At 50.9% G+C, this 24,649-nt stretch overlaps 1 non-coding gene and 2 pseudogenes across 1 annotated transcript; all 3 read left to right on the top strand.

The window, feature by feature from the left end:
• Positions 1-12,895: 12,895 nt before the first annotated feature.
• On the top strand, positions 12,896-13,503 carry LOC144111593 (small subunit ribosomal RNA; annotated as a pseudogene).
• Positions 13,504-14,823: 1,320 nt separating this feature from the next.
• LOC144111680 (5.8S ribosomal RNA) lies at positions 14,824-14,976 on the top strand. The gene has a single exon (XR_013310138.1). It is a non-coding gene; the product is annotated as a 5.8S ribosomal RNA (ribosomal RNA).
• Positions 14,977-15,985: 1,009 nt separating this feature from the next.
• Positions 15,986-18,234, top strand: LOC144111640 (large subunit ribosomal RNA; annotated as a pseudogene).
• Positions 18,235-24,649: the final 6,415 nt, after the last annotated feature.

Genomic DNA, 24,649 nt, shown 5'->3' with positions numbered 1-24,649 from the left:
TTAAATCTTAGTGTATGGCTAAACTTAAATAGTCTTGAACTCAACGAGAAAAAAACTAAATTTATGCTTTTTTGTGAAAAAACAAGCCAATTGATTACGATTTTAAGCTTCGTTACGGCTCTTGCTACCTTGAGCGTGTCAGCTCCCATTCCTTTCTAGGAGTTAAATTCCATCACAGCCTAGGCTGGAGCGACCACATAGACCACACCCGTGTCAAGATAGCGAGAGCTATTGGTATGCTTTCCCGGCTTCGAGATCTTATAGCTTGCTCGCTGAAAAGACAGTTGTATTTCTCTCTTATCCATTCTCGCATCAGTTATTGTCTTCTTATCTGGGGTACTTGTAACAAAACTGACTTAGAAAAAATATCAGCCCTGCAGTCGCGTGCAGCTCGGTTTCTTTTACCTGCAGGAAACAACACAAATAGTTGCTCGGCAAATACACAGTCTCGAATGATCCCTGTGAAAACCATGTATGAACTCAAAATATGTGTGTTTATTTATAACGAAATAAAAACAAATTACATTAATTTTTTTGACACGTACCTAAATAGATCTACTGGTTACAGCTTGCGTCAGACTTCTGTTGTGGTAAATAGGCCTCGTACTAACTACGGAACACAATCAATTGAGAACCAAATCATGTTGATGTGTAATTCTCATCCGTTTGTAATAGATGCAGCTAAAAATAGTCCCACGCCCAGGGGTAATAAACGCATCTGTTCGTCTTTCTTTTTGTTTCACGTTGTGTCCTAGACGACCAAATGCTTACTTCTGGTTCTGTTTGATGTAATATTATGTCGGTTCGAACAACCCTAATGTATTGCATTCCTGTACCATTTTTGCATATGATTTAGGGTGTAATATTATTTTATTATCTGTATATATTTACAAGAACTGTTTATGATGCGTCTTTTGTGTAAGTGATGGCAAGGACAGCCTTTTTTTGTTGTGTAATGCAATACCGCTCCTGCTGCTGTACCCAAGCGAGGACAAGACCCAGTCAGGAGGTTTAGCACCTCCTTTTGTCTTGCCTCGTGGGCAATACCAGTATGTTGCCCAAAGGAGAAATAAGCAAAAAAAGTCTTTTCTTCGTTCTGTGAAGTGTGTTGATGATATGGGTTGACTTTCTATACGGTTTTGGAACTGTTTTACGTGGATCCCACTAGGTTTAGTACATTTTCAGCGATCTTGAGCATACCAAGTAGAGAGGAAACAGCTTATCGTGATACTGACACCAATCAGAACATGCGGAGGTCGGAGAAGACGGGAATGTGGGAAAAGGGGAAGGAGAAGAGGAAACACAAAAAGAGGCAGGAAGTGCAGAAGTCACCGGGGGATTTTTTAAAAAACTCTGCGGAGGTACCCCATTCGACGGAGGCCGAGACTTCTGAGTGGGGAGATGATAGTGAGGTGATCTCCCACGAACGGGCCGGCGGCTCTTGCCAGGAGGAATTTCCGTCATTAGACAGGCAAACGGAAGAGCATCACACTCCTGATGTGTGCAGCACGCGAGGAACGCAGGGCAGCCATACTTGCGAGACAGAACAGGAGAGGACCATTACAAACAGAATGGGTAGAGCGGATCGAAAGTTTTTTCAGGCTCTTTTAAAGTTGGCAGCTAAGATGAGTGAGGACGAGGAGGCTACTCTCCTCACCAATGTCGTACTTAGTAATTTCACTAAGATGAAGGAAATTGCTTTGGAGGCAACTCATGAGCTGCATACACTTCGAGGCAAAGTAGAGGTTCTTCGAGAAAAGGAGAGTCGCACGTACAGTGAGATTATACAAGGTAACTCTAGCGGACAAAGAGAGGAGGCAAAGGAAGTTAAACCTAAAGAGCCTGCGCACAGGACAACCGAGGGAATGGTAGTGACCTCGCAGTCACTGGGAGCGGACAAATTGTCCAGCTTGATAAAGGACAACATTGACCCGTTTAAGCTTGGCCTTAGGGAGGTGTCAATGAGAAAAAGCCGCTAGGGTATAGTGATTGCCTCCGCCTCGAAAGAGGGAATTAAGAACTTGGAGGAGGAGTTGAACAATAATCCCGCCACTAAAGGAAAGATTGACACAAGAAGGCCCAAGAAAAGGCTCCCGCAGATCAAGATCGTAAGAATTCCGGAGGATTTTCCCACTAAACAGCTTTCGGAGCGTATTGTGTCGCAAAATGACTTAAATTGTGACCCCGAAGACATCACAGTCGTAAAATCCTGGAAAGGCCGCAGTGGTGTAACCGTTGTAGCGGAACTGGGGCGCAGGGCATTTGAAGCTTTGAAAGGTAAATCGAAAATGTACATTTTCTGGTCGGTGTGTCCCTTTTATGATAAAACCTTTGTTCCTAGATGTAAGAATTGTGCCAAGATAGGGCACCTAGAGCGAGACTGTGATAACAACTCTCGCTGCACAGAGTGCGTGGGGGACCATCACTTCCGCCAGTGCAGGTCAAGAGTTAAGCAATGCAGAGCCTGTCATGAGGCAGAGCTTCATAATGCGCTGCGATAGCACTCTTTCTTCAGCTTCCGATGCCCAGCTTTTAAAGAGGCACAAATTAGGGAAACAAGTTCCCTAGTTTCACACTTATAATTTAGCAGAGGCAAACAGCAGCAACTGAGCAGTTTCCTGTCTGGACGCATATTTGTGGACAGATCAGCAATCATGGCAAACCTTTCATTAATTCAGGTCAATTTAGGTAGATCGTTTAAAGCGACACAGGATCTATGCAACAATAGTCTTGAGCTCAGACAGGACATAACACTAATTCAAGAACCTTACGCTCCAGAAAATAAAATAATTGGTTTTTCAATAAAAGATAAGAAAATACATAGCAATGAGAAACCGAAAGTTGCAATAGTAGTGCATAATCCGAACATAGGCATCTTTCCCATAATTTTATCAGCAAAAATAATTATAATGAAAATTTATGTCAATGCCAGAGAATTTGACATAGTAAATGCTCATATCCCGCCTAATGAGGACGCCAGTGAAACTCTGACTGTTATTGAAGAACATTTACGGAAGAGTACACACAAACATCTTATCATTGCGGGGGATCTTAATAGTAAGAATATGCTGTGGGGTGGTCAATTAACAGAGGACAGAGGCACCAATGTACTGGAGTTTGTTTTAAGAAACAATTTGACAGTGGTAAATGATAACAACTCCATACCAACATTTCAAACAGTGAACGGGCGAAGCTGGATAGATTTTACGATAACCTCAGCACCAACTATGAAGTTAATAGAAGACTGGGAAGTTCTAGACATTCCCAAAAGCTCGGACCATAGGTATATTAGGACAATTTTAACCCAAGACCAGACAGGCGGCAGCAAACAGTTGACAAAAATGGGAGAATATAGATTTCTCGCAGAGCTGACTGAGGACGAATGGTTGAAAAAAATCAGCGGCATAAGTTTCACGTCTACCGAGCATTTGGATTCCATCATCAAAGTATTCTATCGCAAGATTAGGACATTAATTGATAAGTTTTCCAAAAAAATTAAACAGCAGAACAAGGATAAAATAGCCAAACCATGGTGGTGTCCAGAGTTGCAAATAGAGAGAAAGAGAGTACGAGCTTTGAGGCGAAGGTTTCAGAGATCAAGGAACGTATTAAGAGAAGATTTTAAGAAGGTGTATGAGGAGGTGCTGAACAGATATAATGAGTTACTCAACGTTAAAAAAGATGAGTCATGGAAAGAATACTGCAGTAGCATTAAGAACAAAAATCCATTCACCTTACCTTATAAATTAGCGGCAAGAAAGATTAAAGAAGGCACAATAATTAAAGCAATTCAAAAGCCTAACAGAGAAGATTGCAATACTCTGCTGGAGACTACGGAATTCTTATTAGAAAGTCTTTACGAGCTCGAACGAGTGCAGCACAGTTCACTACAGGTACAGGCCAGCTCTATGGCGGCCGAGGAACAGGATCGGGACCAAATCATCCCATTCACTGTAAATGAACTTTCAGGAGTTATTAAGAGTTTCAGGAAGAATATAGCCCCAGGGCCTGATCTCATAACAACGAGATGGCTCGTACACCTTTACAATAGTAATAAAGAATTTTTATTGAACATATTTAATGCAGCACTTCGATTTAGATATTTTCCTAAAGCCTGGCGGATAGCTAGAGTAATTCTAGTCCCCAAGAACAGATCAGCAGAAAATAACGTGGATAACTATAGGCCTATAGCCATTAATTCCATATTTGGAAAAACCTTTGAGAAATTGATCTACCAACGGCTATACTTTCATTTGACACGTCAAGGAGCCTTTCCGAACAATCAATATGGCTTTACGGAGGGGAGATCGGCAGTACAGGCCCTCAGTGAGATTATGGAAGCAATAGAAGACAGTAAAGTTAGGAAAGAAAAAATCTTAATTATATCTCTCGATATAAAGAATGCATTTGGAAGTATAAATAAGGATTCAGCGGTAAAGGAGTTGGAGAATCAACAAACTCCACAGTATCTAATTAAGATTGTAGAGTCTATATTATCAAATAGGAGGGTGACATACTCATTGCCCGACTGTACTTTGCTTTGCAAGTTAAAGAAAGGCACTCCACAGGGCTCACCTTTGAGCCCTTTAATTTGGAACCTGACAATTACAAAACTTCTGAGAAAATCTTTTCCCGACGGCGCAAAGATACAGGCATTTGCAGACGATATTACCTTAACAATAAAAGCAGGATCTAGGCGCGGACTAGAGGAAGCCGCCAATAAGGCTCTCGATATAGTGCACTCCTGGGCTCAGAGTGAGCAACTGTCCTTCAGTTACAAAAAATGTGAATTCTTAATACGGGGTAAAGAATACCAGAAAAGGCCACCATTTCTTTATTTGGGCGGGAAAGCCATCAAATGCGTTAAATCTTTAAAGATTCTAGGGGTTACCTTTAACAGTTCGTTGGGATTCTTAGATCACCTAGAAATTATTAAAAATAAGGTACAAACACTTACTTATCATCTTTCGCAATTTCATGGTAACCACTGGGGAATGTCACCGCTACAACTGAATCAGATTTATACCAGAGGTATTGAGAGGATAATTGCCTATGCCTTTCCTATCTGGTCCTCTAGCAATGTTCATATCCTAAGAAAATTAGAGTATTCAAATAATTCCCCTTAATAAAATCAGTAAAGGTTACAGAACTATCCCTAATAACACCCTTAACGTAGTTACCAATATTCCGCCGATCCACTTAACACTTGGAAGAGAGACTGAGCTGCATAAAATTCTGCATAATGCTCAATCATTCAACTGGGAGGGGAACGAGTATTGGAGGGCTGACATCGTTGCTAAAGGCAGCAAATGGCTAGTTCACCCAGCAAATGTAAAGGCATATGAATTCTCGAATACGGAATATCAGACTGACTTTAAATATTATACAGATGGGTCAGAACAAGATAAGAAAGTAGGAGCAAGTTATGTTATACTGAACAAGAGTGGCGAAGTGATAGATTATAAATTGTTTAAATTGCCCAGCCATGCAGATAATTTCATCGCGGAGACCATAGCCATTAAGAAGGCAATAGAGCGAATTCAATCTATGTCGCATACTGCCTTTATCAAATAATTACAGATAGTATGTCAACCCTTCAGGGTCTCAAAAACCCACATAATTTAAATTTCTTCATTCAGAAGATTAGGGTCTTACTAAATAACACTAGGCATGATATAAAAGTTTCATATGTAAAAGCACATAAAGGAATCTATGGGAATGAATTAGCTGACGAAATGGCTAAGAAAGCCTGTAATGAGGGCCAAGCGGTGGAGACACCAATGACCAAGACGTTTATTAAAAAGAAACTTAAAGAAAAATATCTCGAATTATGGAACAGAGAATGGCAGAATTCAGACCCAACGTACTGCTACCAGTGGATCAAAAATATTAAAAGAATTCCTCCTCATTTCCCTCTGGATCACTTTGCTACACAAGCAGTGTCAGGACATGGGAGATTCCCCTATTACCTCCACAGATTTAACATACTGCAATCGAATATGTGTAAATGCAACATATTGGCGGATTCATTTGATCATTCCTTAACAGACTGTTCACTAGTTCATGATTTAAGATCTCAGCTAGCACATAAATACAGGAACAGCCTGTCGAGTTCCAAACAAGAAATTCGAAGAAGCAAAGAAGATATGATAATCATCAGCAAATTAGTCAGATTAATAAATGAACAAACCTATTAGAGCACGAGTTCCATAAGTCAAACAGTTTAGGTGCAAACACGTATTTCTGCGCTTGGCCCCTCCTCCCTCTTTTTTTATTTTTTTTCTCCTTCTTCTTCCTTCTGAAATAGCAAAACTGAAACCGGCGGTGCTGGAATTATATCTAATATTGAGGTCAAAACTTGCCCGGGATCAATCCCAGTTGAGAAGGGGGCTCGTACGTCTTGCCGTAGGTGCAATCGGCTCACCAAAGGAGCCTCCTGGGACATGGTGGCATCGTGACCTCACCTTATACAGCCCCAACAGAGCTATTGATATCTGCATCCTTGAAAAGAAAGGAAACAGCCATGCCAAGGTCCTAGTAACAGGACAAGTCAAAGGAAGAAAGAGTTGGCGCCGCTCCTACCTAAGCGTCCAATCAATGAGTGTCTCTGGGTATTGAATTGCTCTAAGAGCCGCATTACTGCAGCCGCCGAAGGCTAAATTAACCATATCGAGTAGTGAAACATACCCCCGGCGCGGCAGCTAACAAAGAAAAAGGCGTTTCAAGATCTATGTAAAGGCGGTGGAGTTGCACTGTAGGTTAAAAATAATCTTTCATAGAAGTACAGTTTTTCAAGTCTGCGATTTTTATCAATAGAAGCGGTTCTGTGTTCGGTGTTGGTTATCGGCCCCATTTGCAAGAATTTTGTTCTTTTCTTGATAGCATACCGATAAGAAACCAATTGTAATTATGGCCGATTTTACCATAACATGTGTTGGAACAATCAGCGGCAACAAGTGACTTTCTCGACATCATTTCTTTACATGGTTTCTCTAACATTGTTAATGCGCCTACACGTGCTACATAGGGTCAGGTGAGACCCTAATTGATTTATGCTTGACTAATTGCGACGAACAGGACCCAGGTGTCTTGCTAAGTGATTTTAGTGACCACCTCTTGCTTTATTCCAAGATGGCGTGCACAAATCACTACACCTCGGTTCAGCCTGCAACACAGGAAAAAAAAATGAACACATGGTCTCCAATGTGTATTGTCTTTGCGAGATTGACCCTAATGTAGTACACAATACTCGCAAAAAATAATAGAGCAGCGCATTTACTGTAGCAATGTTAACCAAGGGCAAAAAAGCGCCAAAAACTTGCGAAAAACTTCTGCTTTAGTAAAGCGCATAAGAGGCCGAAATCACCTGTTTGGCATATTTAAAAAAACAAAACAAAATAAACGAGAGAGCTGTCAATTCTAGAACAGCATAAATAAGATAGGAATAAATTAGGTTCGGACATATATAAATCTCGAATTCATCACTGCAGTGGAAGGTTCTAACAAATTAGCTGCGATCCCAAAAGACCTGGCGTACTGTAGAGGAAACTCTACAAAATACCGCAAACAGAAATCCCGGTTGATGATATGTAAACAGGGGCGGGGGGTACTAAGAGGCGAAGCTCTCGCCAATGTAACGAACAAACGCTTTTCAACGTTTGGAAAGTTTGATAGCGCTGACCAACGGACATTTTGGCGCCAGCTTTATTTCAGTGCAGTTCATTCCAGGTTTCGCTATTGTTCGCTTATCTGGGGAGTCACTGAGAAATGTAATCTTGAAATGCCCTTTTTATTGCAAAAGAGATCTATTCGCTTTGTTGAAAAATTTTCAAGATATGACTCCACATATTCGTACTTCAGAGAGTACTACCTATACAAACGTTACACTACCAGCGACCGTGTCGGGCGGCATTCTTGGAACTCGTAGCCAATCGACAACAATGTTTTTTTGTTTTTTTTTTCTAAATTCATGAACGATATGGGTTTAGACGCACAAATATACAGAAACCAAGAAACAGAACCAACTATGCTACGCAGCATTTGAACTGGAACCCATCCCGATTTAATTCATCTTTCCCTGTCTGCTTTTCGTAAGCGAGCGAAAAGTCACTTCCTGGGAAATGCACTATAGTTTTTTATTTTATTTTCCCTGCTTATACCTTTCGCACATTTGTTTTAATTTTCTTGGTAGGTACACAGTTAGTTTCTACACATATGTTGCATCTGTGTCGGCTCTTGCAATGCTCTGTTCTGATTCTAGAAAAAACAGCGCACACAGGACAGGGACCAAGGGAAGAACCGACGACACGAGCGCTTACTTACAACTGATTTTTTAAAGCGGAAAGTGAACACTATATATAGGAAGGAAGTAGCAGATACAATCAGAGGCAGTCAACGTCAAAGAGGTGTAAATGGCCGATAAAATCGATAAAACCGTAAGGGGTGAAGATAAAACAAGGTAAAACTCAACAGATGACAAGCCATGGTGTAAAGAACCATAAAAACGCTAAGACACGTGAATACCACGTACAGTGCCATGAATAACAAAAAACCGAATACAATCAACAGGTGGAAGGCATGTGAAGGTGACAAGGATTTAAGCAGTGTGAACAAAATTTAACAACAGACATGCGCTTGAAACGGATAACCAGGCACATAACTCACACATTCATCCGTTTTCTTTTTTCTTTTCTTGAGAGGTACGCCACTTCTTTTTCTGATAAAGCTACAGATGGCGCACTGATGCAGGTGTATTTATTGGATTTTATGTTGAAGGCTTCCATCACTTCCCTAGTTATTTGATCCGAGTGGCTTCCTATGATTTTGCAGTTTTCAAATTCAGGATGACAAGCACTGCAAATTCCTATGTGGGCTCCTATATGTCCTTTTACCCCCTTTTCCACACCTTTATTATGTTCCCGCAATCGGTCATTACTACATGTGCCCGTCTGACCAATATATTTGTCTCCGCAAGTTAAAGGTATTGAATAAATTACTTCCTTCTGACACGGTACGAATTGTTTACGATGTTTTTTGCTGCATGTTCTTGCTGTCTTGGAAGGAGGGTTAACGCGGTTGCAGATATTTGCAAGCTTTTCCGGAGCTGAAAACACCACCTTCACCTTTGCTTTATTCATGACCTTTTTCAGATTATGGGACAGAGCGTGGAGATAAGGGACCACTGCGACTTTTTGTTTCTTTTTTTCTTTGTCTCTACCTCCTTCATTTATCCTTTCTTTTCCTTTCATCCGCTTTTGAAGCTTCTGGGCGACGGAGAATAACAGGTGATTGGGATAGCCTGCCCCTAATAACCTATTTGCGTTGTGTGTCAAAGCTGGAAAGCATGCTGTGAGGACATGATCTCTTGAGCGCGTTAGACATGCAAAGACTCGCGATTGCTCTCTTTACTAATTTCGCTGAATGGTAATGAATCACCGGTTTCTTATTACGTGGTTCATAGCTCCAACTAATGTGATGGCCCTGGAATTCCAGCTTGATGTCAAGATATCTGATAGTGCTGTCTACTGGCACCTCGTGAGTTACGATTAGAGGAAACATGGTCGAAGTGAAAGTATGCAAAATATTCTGAAGGTCTAAGTGGAACGCCTGCTTGTGGCTATTTATGACCACGAGATAATCATCGACATACCGAAACGTCCTTATAACAGATGAGCTGGGAACGATGGAAGCCAAGTTCCTGTCTGTAGACGCCAGAAAAATGTCACTGAGTATGGGTGCTAAACATGATTCTATGGGTATTCCAGATTTTTGGAGGTAAATGTGCTCGTTTCATGCACAGTAGGTTGAGGAGAGGTACCTTGAAAGTAACTCGAGAAAGCCTTGTACAGACATTTGCAGTGCTTGTCATCCTGAATTTGAAAACTGCAAAATCATAGGAAGCCACTCGGATCAAATAACTAGGGAAGCCTTCAACATAAAATCCAATAAATACACCTGCGTCACTGCGCCATCTGTAGTTTTATCAGAAAAAGAAGTGGCGTACCTCTCAAGAAAAGAAAAAAGAAAACGGATAAATGTGTGAGTTATGTGCCTGGTTATCCGTTTCAAGCGCATGTCAGTTGTTAAATTTTGTTCACACTGCTTAAATCCTTGTCACCTTCAGATGCCTTCCACCTGTTGATTGTATTCGGTTTTTGTTATTCATGGCATTGTACGTGTTATTCACGTGTCTTAGCGTTTTTATGGTTATTTACACCATGGCTTGTCATCTGTTGAGGTTTATCTTGTTTTATCTTCACCCCTTACGGTTTTATCGGCCATTTAAACCTCTTTGACGTTGACTGCCTCTGATTGTACCTGCTACTTCCTTCCTATATATAGTCACTTTCCGCTTAATAAAATCAGTTGTAAGTCAGCGCTCGTGTCGTCGGTTCTTCCCTTGGTCCCTGTCCTGTGTGCGCTGTTTTTTCTAGAATGACTACCTACCAACTCGCCCAGTCTTCCACATTGGTCTGTTCAGATATTTTTTTGTTTTTTTTTTCTACGCACGCATTCAGTTTCTATAGTTATTGTTTGATTTGTCTTCTCTTGCACTGTCCTTTTCTGTGATTTTTTAGACGTGTTTTCTGAGTAATAAGAATGGAATGAACGTTTATACTTGAAAGTTGTGCTCTACAAACATTGTGGTCATTATAACTTGTATCTGTGTGTGTATATAAGTGCTCCTTGCTGTTGCGTTCGAGTGGTGCATAGGGCCCAGTGAGGCGGATTGATTTTCGCCGTTGGTCTGCCCTCTGCACCAAGGCACCGTGTTGTCGGACTTTCGTGAATAAATAAAGAAAATCTAAAAAAATACGCGTTGCCCTCTACACTACTCCAGCATCCGGAGACTTGGTGTGTTTCTCGCAAGCGAACTAATTGTGGTCAACAAATGTTAAGCTACAGGTTGCCGAAGTCACTAAATGACATTACTCGATGTGACATCGACGTGCTCACTTGTTTTTTTTTGTTTTTTTGAGAAACCTGCCTGAGATATTTTTGTGCGCCTCTATGTCTTTCTGTAATAAGCGGTGTACGGCGTTTTCTTTTTCTTTTACTGTTGCAATTGTATCTTTTTGGGTTTCTTGTTTTGGATTTGTTTTAACCCTGGTTCATTTATAAGCATTCACTTCCGCCCTGCTGCAGCCTCTGTAACGGCACTGTGGTCGGTCAAGCTGACCCTGAGAAGCTCTTTCCCCTAGTATCTCTCACAACAATTGTATCTCCTTGTTTGTGGAAATAAATTCAAACTCAAACTCGTCCGCCTGCTTCTTCACTAGCCGAAGATAGAGGCGTTCAGGCGGTCTCGCCTGGGGCGGACGCGATAGAGTTCAAGTTTTTGCCGCTCTCCCGCAAATCGGAGGTGCACGACTTTTCCATCGCAGGATAGGTCTCGGAGCGGCAAATCGTTTGGTGCCACATTCGTCTCTCTCTTCTTGCACCATCGAAAGATACAAGCGATAAGCGCTCGCCCCTGCACAAAGGGTTCCTCGCCCCGGTAACGTTTGGGAATTTTTGGCGGCCGTATCAGGCCTCGGAGGCGTGCGAATTTGGCATCGGCTTACTTGGCGCGAAAGCGCGAAGCTTTTGCCACCCTCTTCGCCTCTCTGCTTTATATCTATCCGAAGATACGGGTGTTTAGGCTGTCTGGCTCGGGCAGTGTTCAACGACATTTACAAACTTCGCGTTCGTACCGTTAGTCGGAGCCGTACAATTTTTACAACAGCGTGTAGCCCATGGAAAGACGAAGAATTTGATACCTTTTGCTCCGCTCTAGTGCGTCGCCCGGCGGAGTTATAGCAGTTCAAGAGAGGCCGCCCCGGCTGACCCGCGCAGATCTGGGTACTTATCGCTGCATATATATGGGGGTCATACCGCCGCTGCAGACGCGGAGGCGTAGAGTGCGCGCTTCGTCGGCGAAGTCCGAAACGCGCCTCTCGACGCCCCGGAGGCGCATTTGTGCATTTGGCGACCTCGGCCCATGGAATTTGCACGAGTTCGCGCACGATTTGTGCGACGCTTGCCTCGAAAGCGCCTCGAGTACGGCGTTTAGCGCGGCGGCAAAGTCCACGAGTATGGATCGTGTGGTGCGCCGCGATGCCGGCCGCGCTGCCGCGCCCGCGATTTGGCCAGGTCCCGCGGCGGAACCGCGGTACCGACAGAGGGGCCGATAGCGCCACGGCAAAGTCCACGAGTTCGGCTCGCGCGGGGCGCCGCGAAACGCGCGCGCCCCGATGCCGCCCGATGGGCGCGCACGATTTGCGCAAAAATAGCGGCGAGATCGGCACGAGTACGGCCACTTACCAACCCACGGAGGTCTGGGTACTTATCGCTGCTACTATATGGGGGTCCTTGTGGCGCAGTCGGTGGCGTGCACCCGAGGGCGCGCGCGCCGTACGGGTCTTGATATGCGGCCTCGTGCCCAGCGTGTCCCCGTCCCGTGGGCCCCACGGCATTCGTCTGCAGCCTCATCCGCGTCTGCGATAGGGGCTGGTTCTCGGACGACGCTGTTCCCACGTGTTACGAAGTGTGTTCCGTGCTACCCGGACTCGATTCCGTGCGACTGCGCCGAAGACGCGGGCGTGTCCCGTCGTCTGGCGGCTAGGCCGTCTCGGCTGCGCAGCAAGCGCCGTCCAGTGCCTGAACGCCGCGCCCCTAGCGGCCGCGTGCGCACTGGTGGGCGCGTTACAAATGCTTTGCCTAAGGACGCGTGCTCTCTTGCCGCGCGGTGATAACCGGGCCTTCGGGTCGGATGCCGCAGCGAGCTCGAACGATGCACGGGCAGCGAGAGCTGCCGCGAAAAAGATGCGCGTCGGGCGCCGAGGGGTGAGCGGGGCCACGATCGGCCGCGACAGGGCTCCCTTGAGGAGCGACAAGGGTTTGCCTATGCATCTACCTGGTTGATCCTGCCAGTAATCATATGCTTGTCTCAAAGATTAAGCCATGCATGTCTAAGTACATGCCGAAATAAGGCGAAACCGCGAATGGCTCATTAAATCAGTTATGGTTCCTTAGATCGTTTCTTTCTACTCGGACAACTGTGGCAATTCTAGAGCTAATACATGCATTTAGCCTGAAGGCCTTTGGCTGACGGGCGCTTTTATTAGACCAAGACCCATCGGGTTCTGCCCGTACTGTGTGGTGACTCTGGATAACTTTGTGCTGATCGCATGGCCATGAGCCGGCGACGTTTCTTTCAAGTGTCTGCCTTATCAACTTTCGATGGTAAGTTACTTGCCTACCATGATTGTTACGGGTAACGGAGAATCAGGGTTCGATTCCGGAGAGGGAGCCTGAGAAACGGCTACCACATCCAAGGAAGGCAGCAGGCGCGCAGATTACCCACTCCCGGCACAGGGAGGTAGTGACGAAAAATAACAATACGGGACTCTTTTGAGGCCCCGTAATTGAAATGAGTACACTCTAAATCCTTTAACGAGGATCAATTGGAGGGCAAGTCTGGTGCCAGCAGCCGCGGTAATTCCAGCTCCAATAGCGTATACTAAAGCTGCTGCGGTTAAAAAGCTCGTAGTTGGATCTCAGTTCCAGACGAGTAGTGCATCTACCCGATGCGACGGCTCTGACTGAACATCATGCCGGTCCTCTCTTGGTGCCCTTCATTGGTGCGTCTCGAGGAGGCCTGCGCTTTTACTTTGAAAAAATTAGAGTGCTCAACGCAGGTGAGTCGCCTGAATAAACTTGCATGGAATAATAGAACAAGACCCCGTTTCTGTTCTGTTGGTTTTTGGAATACGGGGTAATGATTAAAAGGGACAGACGGGGGCATTCGTATTGCGGCGCTAGAGGTGAAATTCCGGAAAAGTAACTCTTCGCAACAACGCGCGGGCGGCGGGACGCGTGCGGCCCAGTACTTATAAGGAACGGCCGCCGCAAGAGGTCTCGCAGTGCGGGCGCGATGTCTGAAGCCGTGCCGGCGGGGCGAAAGGAGGCACAGGGAAAAAAGGGACGAGGGGTTATAATCCCGCATTTTGAACGCACCTGCGGCAACGGGGTTCTCCTGCTGCTTCGTCCTTCCCAGCCTTCGAGTAGTCTGCCGGTGCGATACCGAAACGCCGTCCATGGCACTGTGGCCGGTGGACTCCTGTTGCGGGAGTAGTCTGACGAACGCCCGTCTGGCGGCTGTCCAAGTACGCGCTGCGTAGCCACGGCTAGGCGGTGCCTGTCTCTTAAGCGAAGCAATGATGTGGCGAAATGGTCGGATAGGGCGCAGCACGAGGGCGCACCCTTGGGGCGGCGGACTCGAGGGGCATTTCTGAGCTAAAGATGACCCCTTCCCCAAAGAGGGCGCAGCGGTGGGCGGCAAAGAACCGTCCACACAGAGCTACCGCTGCATGGGAGTCCGGGGGTGACGTCGCTGCGAACACAACGGCAGAACAAACGTGCTCGGGGAACGGCGCAAAAGCTCTGTGTTATTGCCCAATTGATGAGGAAGTTACCGGTGTGCTTCCTGGTGAACCGATGGTCGTCGGACCCGTGCGACCGCTTAAACAAAACGGGCTGAACAGCAAACCGTGAACAGCAAAAAAACGGCACCAGCGAAGACCGGAACTTGAGAGCGCCGTGCACGTCTTCCTTAGGGTTGCCAAATGCCTCGTCGTCTCTAGCGACGCGCAAGCCATTGTCGCACACAAGCTTCGAAGAGACCTTGCTCGCCTCGGCTTTGAGGCACCGCGCAAGCATGCCGAACGGACGGCTGCTGGAACGTGGAATTGTCGGACGAAACTGCAGTCGGGGAGGCCAGGGGAGGAGCGCGGTGCCTAAAACCCTGGTTGTACTGTACGGAATTGAACAAACCAAATGCACGACTCTAAGTGGTGGATCACTCGGTTCTCGGGTCGATGAAGAACGCAGTCAGCTGCGAGACTTGGTGTGAATTGCAGGACACACTGAGCACTGATTCTTCGAACGCACATTGCGCCCTTGGGTCTTCCCGTTGGTTCGTCTGTCTGAGGGTCGGATCATATATCAAGAGAGACGCCGGCGCCCGGGGATGGCGCGGCCGGCGACTCGTTTTTACCTTGTCGGCAAAGAGGACGGCTCTGTACGAAACGCCGAAGATCCCTCGAAAGACTTTGCGAAAGAGGAGAGTGGGTCGAACCCTTCAGCCGCGCTCCAAGCGGCCGAGTCGGGTCGCCTTGCGCAGACGACGTAACGCGGGACGGCGGCTGCTAGCCGTAGAGCGTCTGGCCTCCGAAGGCGACCGCCGCAGGAAGGAATTACCTGGAGAGAAAGCGTGGTCCCGACGGGAGACGAGGTCGTGTGGACGGGCGGCAAAGCGTTGCCCGCTGGCCCGCGTACGTGTAGCCGAACTGCTGCGAGAAACGCAGAGACGGGAGCGCCCTGTCCGGGCACGCCCGCGCAAGAAGGGAGATCTCGTGCGGGGTGCGGGGAGGCGACAGGTGCGCGGAAGCGTTTCGTGCGCGGCAGTTTCGGACGAGGCGCAGAGGCGCGCCGTGGCGCGGTGACGAAGGGGTCCCCCCGGACCCGATGCAAAGGGACCGCCTCCTCGAACGGGCGCGAAGTCGAGTAAGGGTCGAACGGACGCGATCTCGTTGCGAGCGCAGTCCGCCGTCGGTCTAAGTGCTTCGCAATGTCTGCCCCGAGAAAAACTGGGCCACTCCAGTTGGGGCGGGGGCGACGCAAAACTTGACGATGCCCCTACGCCAGGCCGAGGTCGCTCTCTCGAGGGAAAGAGAGGTGCGGCAGAAAAAAATTCGGCCGCCGCGGTCGGGGGCTCGAAACTCTCTGCGTTATCCGCGCAAACCGCATGCGCGCGGTCCCGAGCGCCGGCCAGCGGCGCCTTCCAGTCTCGCTCGCAGTCGCCGAGGGTGCTGCCGACTGTGAGCGGGGAATGGGCGGAAGGCGTCGGCCGGACGATTGGGGAAGGACGCGCGCGCGCGCTGGACCGCGCCGGAATCGAACGCGAGAGCGCACATCTGTGTCGACCTCAGATCAGGCGAGACAACCCGCTGAATTTAAGCATATCACTAAGCGGAGGAAAAGAAACCAACAGGGATTCCCTGAGTAGCTGCGAGCGAAACGGGACCTAGCCCAGCACCGAATCCCCCGTCCTTGCAGGCGGTCGGGAAATGTGGTGTATGGGAGGCAACGTTCCCGGGAGTTTGCGACGGTGCAAGGCCCCCTGACAGGGGCTTGTCCCAGAGTGGGTGCCAGGCCCGTCTCCGCCGTTGCGCGCCCGGCACGAAGCCTCCCGTTAGTCGGGTTCCTTGAGAGTGCAGCCCTAAGTGGGTGGTAAACTCCATCTAAGGCTAAATACGACCGAGAGACCGATAGTCAACAAGTACCGTGAGGGAAAGTTGAGAAGAACTTTGAAGAGAGAGCTCAAGAGTACGTGAAACCGCTTAGAGTAAAACGGGTGGGCCCTCGAAGCTCGAAAGCGGTGGGATTCAGTCTCCGGACGACTGCCGAGCTGGCGGCGTCGGGTAAACGGCTCCTCTCGGGGGGCTGTTCCGGCTGCCAGTGCGCGGACGCGGTCTCCGGGGTGCGCACTTTCCACCGCCGGTAGAACGCCGCGACGGACGCGGGTCAATGGGAAAAGTACGACTTTGAGTCCGGCTCTGGAGGTGCCCTGCTCGTCCCCTCGGGGACGGTTCGCGGGAGTTATACCTTGCCGTGCACGAAGAGTTCGTCACCCCGTCCAGGCCGCATGGGCTTCTCCCGGCTGTCGGGAGTACCGAACGATGACGCCCTCTGGAATCGGAGCGGAGGACCCCCTGGGCAAGCTTGTCGCCTCTTGTTGTCCGGGTTGGTCCCGTGGCGGCGGGCTGGCGGCGAGGAGCCGGGCGAGCGGCGAGTTCTCCCGTGGAGGCGCTATCGTGGTTTGCGGCGAGTAGGTCGGTAACCCACCCGACCCGTCTTGAAACACGGACCAAGGAGTCTAACATGTGCGCGAGTCAATGGGTCTCTCGAAACCCAATGGCGCAATGAAACGTGAAGGCCCTTCGCGGGCCGCGTTGCGATCCCGGACAGCACAGGGGTTCGGGCGCAGCAACGGCCCGTCCAAGGCGCTCACTTGTCGCCGGGGCGGAGCTAGAGCGCACACGTTGGCACCCGAAAGATGGTGAACTATGCCCGGGCAGGACGAGGCCAGAGGAAACTGGTGGAGGTCCGAAGCGATTCTGACGTGCAAATCGATCGTCCGATCCGGGTATAGGGGCGAAAGACCAATCGAACCATCTAGTAGCTGGTTCCCTCCGAAGTTTCCCTCAGGATAGCTGGCGCTCGATGGGAGAGCAGTCACACCTGGTAAAGCGAATGATTAGAGGCAGTGGGGTCGAAACGTCATCAACCTGTTCTCAAACTTTCAATGGGTGTACGGGAGGCCTTCTGGGTTGAGGCCTCCCGCTGCGATGAGAGTGCCAAGTGGGCCACTTTTGGTAAGCAGAACTGGCGCTGTGGGATGAACCAAACGCCGGGGTAAGGCGCCCGAGTCGGACGCTCATGAGAACCCATGAAGGGTGTTGGTTGCTTAAGACAGCAGGACGGTGGCCATGGAAGTCGGAATCCGCTAAGGAGTGTGTAACAACTTACCTGCCGAAGCAACTAGCACCGAAAATGGATGGCGCTCTAGCGTCGCGCCTATCCCCGGCCGTCGCTGGCAGAGTAGCACGAACAGTGGGGGTGCTAAGCCGCGACGAGTAGGAGGGCCGCAGCGGTGGGCGTTGAAGGTGTCGGGCGCGAGCCCGCCTGGAGCCGCCGCTGGTGCAGATCTTGGTGGTAGTAGCAAATACTCAAGTTAGAACCTTGAGGACTGAAGTGGAGAAGGGTTCCATGTGAACAGCAGTTGAACATGGGTCAGTCGGTCCTTAGGGAAAGGAGAAATCCTTTCAGAAGCGGGCGCGTTTGTGCAGCTCTGTCTGTCGAATCGGAGACGCCCCGCTGCAACCGAAAGGGAATCGGGTTAACAGTCCCGAACCCGGCTACGGAGATCGGTCCTTCGGGGCCCAGTGCGGCAACGCAAACCAGCTCGGAGACGCCGATGGGAGCCCCGGGAAGAGTTTTCTCTGTAAGGAGATCGAGTCCCCGGAATGGGTTCACCCCGAGATAGGGACGGTGGCTCCGTAGAGCAGTGCGGCTCTTGCGCTGTCCGGAGCGCTCCTGTCGGCCCTTGAAAATCCGAGTGAGGGAGTGTGATTTTCGTGCCGGACCGTACCCATATCCGCAGCAGGTCTCCAAGGTGAACAGCCTCTAGTCTCTAGACCAATGTAATTAAAGGAAGTCGGCAAAACGGATCCGTAACCTTGGGAGAAGGATTGGCTCTGAGGGCTGAGCCGGTCGGGCTGGGGTCCAGAAGCAGGAATGGCACTGCACCGGGACTGGGCGAGGCTCGCCCCCGTCAAAAGCGGTGCGGCCGAGCCCGGGCCAGCGTCGGGACCTTCCTGTGGGAAGCCACAGCTGTGCTTGTTCCGGGGGCTTCGTGCCCGAGGTTCTTGCTTCGGCCGGCAGAAAACAGCCAACTCAGAACTGGCACGGACCGGGAAAATCCGACTGTCTAAGTAAAACAAAGCATTGCGAGGGCCAGCATTGGTGCTGACGCAATGTGATTTCTGCCCAGTGCTCTGAATGTCAACGCGAAGAAATTAAAAAAACCCCAGATAAACGGCTGGAGTAACAATGACTATGGCTGGTGGCGGATCACATCTCCACTCCAGGGTCAATTCCAGCGGCCCTGATGCCCTGTTCGCCTCCGGACCTCTGGGTGAGACCATCGGCCCAAGTCCAGGTACCAGCTGGTAACCCAGGAAACTGGGGCTAAAGAACAGGAAGGGGAACCTGGGTGTTAAGTCCCTACTCTGGCCCAGGTCCCATACATCCTGAGAGGGCAAATACGGAGCCTTGGGGCTAGCAACCCTTAGGTCCCTAAAACAAATGGCGCTACAGAAAAATACATAAAACATAGAAGTGGCTGCCGAGAGGCGGCCACCCCACTTTCCCGTGGCGCGGGGCCCAGTCGTGGGGACTCTGGTGGAATGGAGGCTCCAGATCCCACCTCGCCCAGAGCTTGTCAGCTCTGTGGCAAATCGTTTAGGACTTACTTTGGATTGAAAGTGCATCATGGAAAAATGCATAATGGACTGAAATTCCAAAGCGCTGTGACTTCAGCAATAGCTTCACAGCCTCCTGAAATAGCCAAGACTTCAACCTCAATGATTCCTGCCCAGCTAGCAAGGGACAGGGGTGATCAAAATGAGCCTGTCTCCCTGCACACAATGCATGAGCCAAGTTCCAGCACTTTTATCAAAGGGGATGAGAAGGCATCTCTGATGTACAAAATACATGAGCCAAGTTCCATCATGTCTATCAAAGAGGATGAGAAGGCATCTATGGTGCAGGTGTCTGTGCCCTGCCCTGTTGTGGTTGAGGGGAATATCCCAACAAACGACCATACCGCCCCCCCATTGGGGGTTTGTCTGCCCTTGCAGATACGCTCGTGGATGAGATGGATCCTGTTGGTGAAACAGGGGAACCTGTTGCGTCACCAGGTTTACTTGCCATGGAACCGGGGTCCGCCTCTAACGTCTGTGTCAGTAATACTCCGGTATCTGTGGTGAGTGGGCCTGGTGCTCCGCAGCCTGCTGAGTTCCTCTGCGCTCACCCGTTGGTTGCGGAAGCGCGAACCGAGGCCCGGGACGGCGGCTTGAATAGTCCTGTGGCATCGGTGAGTCGGCGCGCTACTGCCCAACTTGAACGAGGTGCTGTGGTCACATCTGGGGTCCCCATGGGGGGGGGCCTCGGGTGCTCGATCGAAGCGCCCTCTTGGTGGCGGAGCTGCTACCTTTGGGGGGGAGGCCGATGCCCTCCCCTCCCTTTTTTCTGCTCCCGCCCCGGCAGACGTGGCTGGGGGGGAGGGGGGAGGGTATTCCGATGCTAGACCGGGGAGCTCGGGGGTTGGTGATGATGATTTCGTTCCCCACATGGTTCGTCGCGCTCGGAAACGTGCGACTCCAATGAAGCAGCCCGCGGCGAGGTCCAGGCCGTTGCGGACTGGTGGCGTGGGGAAGGCGAGGTCCAGGCCGCCTTCCCATCGTGATTCTCCATCGTCCTCTTCGTCGAGCTCCGTTGATCTGCGGCCCCGGTTTTCGTTGCGGCGCTACCTGCGGTCGTCTCTTTCGCGGTCCGGGACTTTGTTCCGGGCCCGACTGCCTGCCGCCGCGGTTCCTGCCCTGGTTCGCGGCCCGGTTTCCTGCGCCGGCCTTCTGCTGCGGTGCCTGCAGGTGGGCGTTTAGCGCTTCGGCTCACCGCGGTTTTCGATCGCGCCGGCTCCCTTTTTTGGGACGCCGGCGTTTTTTCATCGCTTTGCGCGGAGCCCGGACTTTGGCTCGCGCTCTGGGGCCTTGCCCTTGCGGGCCCTGCGCCTTTCCTCGCATTGTTCCGGTGGTGGTCGGGGCTCGCCTCGGTTGCTGCCAATGCCATGAGCGCTTCGCGCTCTCCTCCTTCTGCGTCGCCCCCTCGGGCGAATTCACCTCATGTGGTAGTTCATCGGCTCTCCCCGGACGCGACCATCGACCCGGGCGTTGCGACCGACTCCTCAAGGTCACCTTTCTCCGAGACCGGGGACGCTCTTCTGGCGGCGTTACCGGACCAGGTTGCGGCCGCGCAGCTTTCTGCTGCGTCTCGGTCAGTCTCCAGCCCTTCTGCTGAGGCGGCGGCGTCAAGTTCGGGGGCTGCCCCGGGCTCCCCACGACCTCGAGCCCCGGGTTTGTCTGCGGGCCCACTCCCGGCGTCGCTCGTTTCAGGTCTGGCCTGCGATGCGCCGCGGCCCCCGCCCGCTGTTTCGCCTGGTGCTGGGGCTGCTTCTGAGGACGCCGCGGCTCGCTTGGACCTGGCATTCTCGGTCCTCCCCGACTTCGAGGCGGTGACGCGCCTACAAGAGCGCCTCACGAACTTCTTGAACCTGGACAAGAATAAGATACCTGTCCAGGCCCGCACCCATATTTCCCAGCTCTTTGGGGAGCTGGTGCTTCGATGTGCGGACTACCGCGCCCTGGCCTCGGACGCCCGCGGACGCGCCGAGGTCCTTCGGGCGATGTGGTCGGCTGAACGGAGGGAGTGTTCGGACGCCAGGGCTCGGGCGTTTGCTGCGGAGGCGCGCCTTGCGGTGCCTGCCTCGCCCCTCGTGCGTCCGGTTCCTGTGGAGGCTTCGCGGCCTCACACGTTTGCGGACGTCCTGCGTGGCTCTTCCTCCCGGGAGCCTGCTGCGTCACCTCCTGCGGCGTCTCCCTCTCCCCTGCTGCAAGTCCCCACACCTCACATCGCTTTCCTTTCCTCCGCGCCCGAGGCGAACGTCTCGCCTCGTGACCTCATTGCGACGCTCAAGGCAAATATTGTTCCTGAGGACGCGGGTATCGGCCCCGTCACTTTGCGCCAGACAAATGCGGGTGTAACGGTTCTGGCTCGAGATCGCCAGACAGTAGATAATTTGCGCGCCGCAGTCCAACAAAACGAGACGACGCGAGCAGTCACGTCGATTAGGGTCGCGGAGCGGCGCAAACCGCAGATCCGGGTTTATGGAGTTGACCCGGATGTTCCAGACGACGCGGTTCTCGAGCACATAGCCGCGAAAAATCCCGCCCTCCAAATCGATCCTCGCACTGCGCGCCGTCAGCACACATTTCGGCAGAGGGACGGTGCCAAAACACACATCATTTCGCTAGACCCTCCCACTTTCCGGCGCGTCATGGCTAAGGGTCAGGTGGTGATTGGATGGTCCTCGGCCTCTGTTGCCGAGGGCTTACACGTCCCCATGTGTACCTTCTGTGCGACCTACGGACATTCGCGTCGCGGTTGTCCCTTATCTGCCAACCCCGATCGCGCGGTGTGCACAAAGTGTGCCGGCGATCACGCCGCCGCGACCTGTTTGGTTCGTGCGGGGGACGCGGCCGTTGCCTGTGCAGAGTGTAGGAGGGTCGGCCGTGAAGGTGACCCGCATCCTGCGGGTGCGGCTAGTTGTCCCCTTTTGAGGGAGAGTGTGGCGAGGCTGCGTGCCAGAACCGATTATGGCACTTAGCCTTTCTTCTTGCTCTGCGCTCGGGTGGGGAGCGGCGCACCTTTTTTCTTTTTTCTTTTCACACTTCCCTGCTGGGCTTTTCTGCCCAGCGGTCGTGCCTGTCTTTGTTTTTTCATGTGTTTCCTTTTTCCTTTTCGGTAGGGTGTTCTCTGTTTTCTTTTGCCAAACTGCGCTATTTCCAAGTTCGCCTGTTTTTCGTAGTCATTTAATCTTTCCTTTTTATTTCGCCTTCCCTGCTGTTCTATCCTGTCGCATCTCTATGCTCCTTTTGTGCGCTAGCTCCCCGCCCTTTCCTTTTATTCAGTTATTATTTTTCCTTCACTCGCCTTTCCTTATATTGTCTTATTTTCTTCTTGTTTGTGCCTCCTTTGGGCCCTTTCGTTTTTATTCTGCGTTCTTCGCTGTTCTATCCTGTCGCATTTTTTTGCTCTTTTTGTGCGCTGTCTACCCACCCGTTCCTTTTAATCGGTTCGCATTTTTCTTTTACTTGCCTTTCCTTATATTCACTTATTTTCTTATAGTTTGTGCCTCCTTTGCGCTCTTTCCTTTTAATTATGCGTTCCCCGCTGTTCTGTCCTGTCGCATTTCTATGCTCGTTTTGTGCGCTGTCTACCCGCCCGCCGCTCCTTTTATTCTGTTACTATTTTCTTCTCCTCGCCACGTCGCTTCCCTTCTTCATTGCTTTTCGGCCCTGTTGCCTTTCCTTCTTTTGACCTTTTTGCACACAGTTTGCGCCTCCTTTGTGCGCCTGCAGTGTCCTATTTACTTTTTGTTTTTTCATTCGGTTTTTTCGCTTTTTACTCGTTTTTCTTTTAATAATGGCTAGCCATTTCTCGTTCTCTTTCATACAAGCCAACCTCGATCACTGCAGGCGCGCAAATGGTGCCCTTGTCGCCCGATTAGAGGAGGGAGGATTTGATTTTGCCATCCTTTCAGATCCCTATGTCAGGGACGGCAGCATTGCTTCTGTTCCCCGCGAATGGGCGTGCTTTGCCGCTTCCGACGGTCCGCGCTGTGCGGTTTTGTCTCGCCGTCCCCGCTTCGATCTTTTCCCGATCTATGTCTCCTCTCGCGTAGTGGCACTTAGTTGCACAGCTTCGTCCGGCTCTTTTCTTTTGGTCAGCATTTATGCGCCGCCGCACTCCCCAATGGCCCCTGTTTTAGCCGAAATCTCGCATGTTTTCTTGCTCGCGCCCAACACACCGGCTGTGGTGGCTGGAGATTTCAACGTGAAACACGTAGTTGGGGTCCGGGGATGTGCGACGCGCGGGGCGGCGAGCTGTTGCGCTTTGCCACTGCAAACGACCTCCTAGTCCTTAACGACCCTGCCTCCCCACCCACCTACACTACAAAGTATACGGACAGCTGGATAGATGTTACACTGGCCAGTCCAGCTTTAGCGCTCGGTGCCTTTAGTTGGACTGTTGCAACCACCGAGACGTTTTCCGAACACCAACACATTGAGGTCCGTGTGGGGTTGGGGGATGCGCCTCGCGAGCGAGTTTTGACGGGTCGGGGTCTCTCTCGTGTCGTCGCTTCTCTGCAGGGTTCCCGTTTCTTTTCCGCTGTTCTTGGCGCCGATTTTCGTTCGCCGCGCGCTTTAGACCTTGTGGTGGACCGCTTTCACGCATTTTACGCGGTGGGGTTCAGTGGTGGACGCCAGAATTGCAGTTAGAGCGAAAGCGCGTTCGTGCTCTGCGCCGCCGGTACCAGCGGGCGCTGTTAACCGCGTCACTTTTAGTGCGGCTCTGGCAGATTTTCGGAATCGCGTTGCGGCGGCGCGGGAGGCGGCGGCGCGGGATCTTGCGAGAGAGGCGACACTTCACAACTTGTACGGCCGGCCCTTTCAGCGGGCTTTTGGCCGTCTTCGCGGGCCGCCCATCTTGCCTCCCGTTTTGAGACAGGATGGCACCTTGACGGAGTCCGTGTTGGAGTCTGCCAGGGTACTTTTGGACGAGAAATTGTCCTGCGATGCCACCGACGAGGACACGCCTGCGCATGTGGCGGTGCGCGCCGTGGCTGCTCGGCCCGATTTGGGCGGTCCTGACGATGTGCCGTTCTCGTTTGGCGAGGTCGAGATGGCGATTTCCCTCGTCCGGATGGGGACGGCATCGGGTCTGGATCAGATCGGCCCTCGCGCGCTCCGTGCACTGTGGGCCTGTTTTCCAAATTTTTTCTTATTTCTCTATAACAGTGCACTGCGCCTCGGCCACTTTCCCCAAATCTGGCGGAGGGGGAGAATCATTTTCCTCCTCAAGCCCGGAAGACCGCCCGAGGCGGCGACGTCTTATAGGCCAATTGTGATTAATTCTGCCGTGGGGAAGATCCTCGAGCGGTTGCTCTTTAATCGCATTTATCATTTTCTTGCCCGTTGCGGACTGCACCACGAGGCACAATTCGGTTTCACGAGAGGACGGGGGGCTGTTCAGGCCCTGCACGTTCTCGTCTCTAAATTGCGCGAATTGAGGGACGCCGGCCTGCACGTGCTGCTAATTTCCATTGATTTTCAGGGAGCTTTTGACAGCGTTTGGCACCCGCTGGTCCTGAGTTCGCTCGGTGACTGGGGGTGTCCGAGAAATCTCTGCGCGCTGCTCCGGTCGT

Source organism: Amblyomma americanum, chromosome 11, assembly GCF_052857255.1.
Source record: "Amblyomma americanum isolate KBUSLIRL-KWMA chromosome 11, ASM5285725v1, whole genome shotgun sequence".
NCBI lineage: Eukaryota > Metazoa > Arthropoda > Arachnida > Ixodida > Ixodidae > Amblyomma > Amblyomma americanum.
The sequence above is the reverse complement of the archived record's forward strand: the minus strand, read 5'-3'. Positions and strand labels throughout refer to the sequence as shown.